The 5,395-nt window shown below is 51.7% G+C and overlaps 1 pseudogene; it reads right to left on the reverse strand.

The window, feature by feature from the left end:
* Nucleotides 1-2,962: 2,962 nt before the first annotated feature.
* Nucleotides 2,963-3,653, reverse strand: LOC103633636 (uncharacterized; annotated as a pseudogene).
* Nucleotides 3,654-5,395: the final 1,742 nt, after the last annotated feature.

A 5,395-nucleotide genomic window follows, 5' to 3' on the forward strand; every position in this document is an offset into this window, starting at 1 on the left:
CAGGCCATTGTTGCGCGCAATTACTTTGGATGAGGCAAACCCTTAGGGACTATGGTTACAAATTAACCAAAGTCCCTCTCCTATGTGATAATGAGAGTGCAATCCGCATGGCGGATAATCCCGTTGAGCACAGCCGCACTAAGCACATAGCCATTTGGTATCACTTTTTGAGAGATCACCAACAAAGGGGCGATATCGAGATTGCATATGTCAGCACCAAAGAACAATTAGCCGATATCTTTACCAAGCCATTAGATGAGAAAACTTTTACCAAACTTAGGCATGAGCTAAACATTCTTGATTCTAGGAATTTTGATTAATACCTTGCACACATAGCTAATTTATATACCTTTGATCATCTCTCTTTCATGTGCTATGACTAATGTGGTTTTCAAGTGTATTTCATGCTAAGTCATAGATTGAAAGGGAAATGGAGTTCTTCGGCGAAGACAAGGCTTCCACTCCACTCCATTGAATTATTCATCCTTCACCGTCACTCCGCACCGCTCTCCAATTTGGTATAATCTTCACTCATATATTGTTTGCCAAAGGGGAGAGAAAGTAAAAGGGCTCATATTTCACTCACAAGTATCCGTTTTGGCGATTCATGCCAAAGGGGGAGAAAGTATTAGCCCAAAGCAAAAGGACCGCACCACCACCAATTTCAAAAATGTAGTCTTTCAATTTGTATTAAAGAAGTTTTTCAATTGGTATCTTATTTTTGATATAATTTCAAATTGGTATGACCTCTTTCAAAATTAATATCTAAAACCCTCTTGAACACTAAGAGAAGAATTTCATGGAGGGGGGGAGTTTTGTTTAGTCAAAGGAAAAACATTAGAAACAGGGGGAGAAAATTTCAAATCTTGAAAATGCTTCTCGAAATCTTATTCATTTACCTTTGACTATTTGCAAAAAGACTTTGAAAAGAATTTCCAAAATAGTTTGCAAAAACAAAACAAGTGGTGCAAGCGTGGTCCAAAATGTTAAAAGAAATAAAGCATCCATGCATATCTTATGAAATGTAAATTGGTTTAATTCCAAGTAACCTTTGCACTTACCTTATGCAAACTAGTTTAATTCTGCACTTATATATTTGCTTTGGTTTGTGTTGGCATCAATCACCAAAAAGAGGGAGATTGAAAGGGAAATAGGCTCGCACCTTTTCCTAAATGATTTTGGTGGTTGAATTGCCTAACACAAATAATTGGACTAACTAGTTTGCTCTAGATTATAAGTTCTACAGGTGCCAAAGGTTCAACACAAACCAATAAAAAGTCAAAGAAAGGGTTCATATAAAAAGGAGCAAAAGACAACCGAAGGCTGCCCTGGTCTGACGCATCGGACTGTCCGGTGCGCCACCGGACAGTGTCCAGTGCACCAGGGAGAATCACTCCAAACTCCTCAGCTTCGGGTTTCTGGAAAATGTTCTCCGCTATAATTCACCGGACTGTCCGGTGTGGCACCGGACTGTCCGGTGTGCCATGCGGAGCAATGGCTAACTGCGCCAACGGTCATCTGCAAAAGCTACAGAAACAGTGAACAGTGTGCGACTGCGCGAGCAGAGTCAGAGCAGGCGCCAGAAGGCGCACCGAACAGTAAAACAGGACCTGGCCGGTGCACCACCGGACTGTCCGGTGGCCCCACCTGTCAGAGCTCCAATGGTCGAACCCTAACGGTTGGGTGATGTGGCTGACGCACCGGACAGTGTCCGGTGGCACACCGGACTGTCCGGTGCGCCCTTCGACAGCAGCCTTCCCCAACGGGCACTTTGGTGGTTGGGACTATAAATACCCCCAACCACCACACTTCAAGGCATCCAAGTTTTCAGCCAACACATTCAATACAAGAGCTAGTGCATTCAATACAAGACACAATCAGAGTGAATCAAAATCTCTCCAAGTCCCAATTCCACTCAAAGCAATAGTGACTAGAAGAGAGAGTTTTGCCGTGTTATTTTGAGCTCTTGCGCTTGGATCGCTTTTCTTCTTCCCATTTCTTGTTCCAAAGTTCTTTGTAATCAAAGCAAGAGACACCAATTGTGTGGTGGTCCTTGTGGGGACTAAGTGTCCCAATTGATTGAGAAGAGAAGCTCACTCGGTCTAAGTGACCGTTGGATAGAGGGAAAGGGTTGAAAGAGACCCGGTCTTTGTGACCACCTCAACGGGGAGTAGGTTTGCAAGAACCGAATCTCGGTAAAACAAATCACTGTGTCACACTCTTCATTTGCTTGTGATTTGTTTTTGCCCTCTCTTTCGGACTCGACTTTATTTCTAACGCTAACCCCGGCTTGTAGTTGTGCTTAAACTTTATAAATTTCAGATTTGCCTATTCACCCCCTCCCCTCTAGGCGACTTTCAGTACTCCTTGGTGTCGAGGTCGAAGTGGCCAACCTCGTCCTCCATGCTCGTCGGCGTGTACGCCCGCAAGTAGGACTTCATGTCGACGCTGGCGCAGTCGAAGTCATGTGTGCTCATGTGAAGGCTGAGCACCTAGTTCGACGATGCCAGGGAGAAGATGAGGCGGACGTCACGGGCCAGCCTCGTCCTGTTGACGAGCTGGCAACGGATCTTCTTGCACGGGTTGGGAAGCGTGGCGGTCGCAGGAACACTGCCTGCCTCGCTGTGGGACAGCTCATAGCCGCCGCCGCCGTGGACGGCGCTGACGGGGTCGACGGTCAGGTGCTGGAGCGGACGACGTTGTAGCCGCGTGCGATGCAGGACGCGGTTGGTGCTGTATTCGTTGGATTTGGGCGCGCCCACGATGCAGACCACGAGGAGGTTGGGGACGGAGTATGCGCCACGGTTGAGGCCCATTCTCGAACACCTGGTGGACGTGGTCGTGAGAACCTCCTCCTCCTCTGCATCGGTGTTGGGGACGAGTGGAGGTAACGGGTCCAGGTGCTTGATCCTCGCCTTGATGATGAGGTCGAAGTGCCTGTCGACGACGATGAATGTCTGGATCAGCCCTGAGGTCGTGTGTTCGACCTCGTCTGCGATGCTCCAGATATGCTGGCTGATGCCGCCGATGAGCCCGTCGTGGATCTTCTCATCCGGGTTCCGACGGAACAGCGTCGCGCCCTCGGGGAGGCACGGGTAGCGCGGTGACCCACTGGTGTCGACGTTCGAGTCGAGCGTCGCGCCGGGGTTGAGCGGCGCATGGACGTGGACAACGCCTGAATCGTCGTCAGCCGCGTTGGCGCTCGCGGCGTCCTCGTCCAACCCGTCGAGCTCCTGGAGGAGGTCGTCGTCGGGGTTGGCGATAGTATCGACAGACGATTGTGGCGTGGTGTAGCGGTCGTCGTCGTAGAGTGGCGGGATGAAGCGGTCGAATACCGAGCCGGCGAGGAGCGTGGTCGATGAATGCATCTCATCGGACCCCAGGAACGCAAGCACTGTGGCGGTCTGCTGCAGGCCAAAGTTGTTTCCCGAATCCAAGGACGCCACCTTTGCAGCGTCGTCGTGGACCAGAGGTGGAAGGCATGCCTCGCCGCGGTACTGTGTGTTGACGACGGAAGAAGGAGACGTGGATCCGTGGAAGGAGGAAGTGCGCTCGCGTGAGGACTGTTCGTCGTAGCGACCAGCCAGCACATCGGTCAAGCGTGCCTCCGTGCGCGCCAGTGCGTCCAGAATATCCTGTATCGCGGCCTCCATCGAGTCCTAGTCTGATACCAAATGTTAGCAACACATGGGAAGGGGGATCGGAGAGGAAGAGTTCAGAGGAGAATGAGACTTGGAGAAGGGAATAGCTAGGAGGAAGGCGAGTTTGTGTGATGTTTGATAGCTAAATTGTTCATGTCCTATTACACAAGTTTTTGTCTTTTATATAGTACTACTAGAACATCAAGCGATCTATAGATAGTTGACCCACTACTTGGGTCATATTGGCTCAGTAACCTTAGCGTTTGGACGACGGACTCTCGCGTTCCATGGCTTGTTCTCGCTGTCTGCTCATTGCTCCTGTCTGAGATGCTGACACAACAGCAGCAGACGGCGGACGCTGTCTTTCAAGCTTGCTTGGACCGACTCCGCCTCGGTGACGGCGGCAGCAGCTGCTGCTTGTTCCTCTTGTTGTTGGCTGCCGAGAGGGTCCTGTCTGAGTAGCGAGCAGATGGAGTCGTAGTCCCAGGTGGTGGGCTGGTAGTTGGCCGACCGCCGCCTGCGCATGTGCAACTGCAACGCAGGCGGCGACTCCATGTCTACCGGCCCGTACGTTGGTGGTGGTCGGAGTCGGAGACGACGGTGATCCCAACAGCCAACGCCGTGATCGATCGATGATGCCTGCAGCTAGTCTGTCGATCGAAGCAAGAGGTGGTGGTGCCAGAGGCCTAGCTTTGCGATCAGACGAACGATCGAGTAGTGTCCTATATATATACCGATCGATAGATCCCTCCGTTTTTTTTCTAGTTATCACGTTTTAGTTCAAAAATCTCTATCTCTACACTTAAATAAAGACTTAAATCCACAGTTTAAGGCAATGCTAAGTACACCAAAGACTACATCCCACGCAGTCATCCACCTGCTACAACCACCCACCATATTATCTCTAGAGAAATCAGTTTAAAAATCTGAGGTCCGAGATCAAATAATAAACAACGTTTTACATGTTACTGAAACGCATCCAACGACCCATCTTTCATGGATCATGCTCATCGCATTTGCTCTCACACATGTATCACTCACAAACGCGTTTTTCTCTGCCGGTCCGAAGAAACCGCCCCGTGATAACTCCCAGCCAAACGACGACCTCGCGCAGCCTGAACAAGCCTACGCCCACAAGGCCGCCACCTACGAGGCCACCACCGACAAGGCCGCAACCGACGAGACCGCTGTCAACGCGACCAGCACCGACGAAACGACTGTCGACGAGACTGGCATAGTCGTGTCCTTCAACACAGCGAACGCCCTCGCCTCTGACGTCATCGGCCGCCGGAAACGCCGGGTGTCGAGTGCGACCATGCCTGCACCAGTTTCCTACACGAATAGTCTTCCACCGTCGCCCACCCGTGCCTAGCAAACCCGTGATCTTCCCATGTCGCCCACCCGCCCCCGCACACGCCGCTGCTCCCCCTGCCGCCCCTCATCGACCTTTGCATCCTTCTCGACCCGCTGCTCTCCCAGCCGCCTCCTACGTCGCGCCCCCACCAACAACCTCCGCGCCGTCGCCTCCCGCGCCCATCTGCACCACCCACCCGTGATGCCCGCGAAACCACCTCCGCCTCCGTGATGGCCACCCCCGCCAACAACCTCCGCGCCTCTTGCCAACAACCTCTGTGATAGCATGTATATGTAGCGATTAGGGCATAGGCGCACGAGGATCCGGTTGTGTTGTCGTCCCAGGCTTCATGCTCCCCCTCCCTCTTTCCCCCCCCCCCCACCCATCCTTGCCTTGTTCC

Source organism: Zea mays, chromosome 7, assembly GCF_902167145.1.
Source record: "Zea mays cultivar B73 chromosome 7, Zm-B73-REFERENCE-NAM-5.0, whole genome shotgun sequence".
Classification (NCBI taxonomy): Eukaryota; Viridiplantae; Streptophyta; class Magnoliopsida; order Poales; family Poaceae; genus Zea; species Zea mays.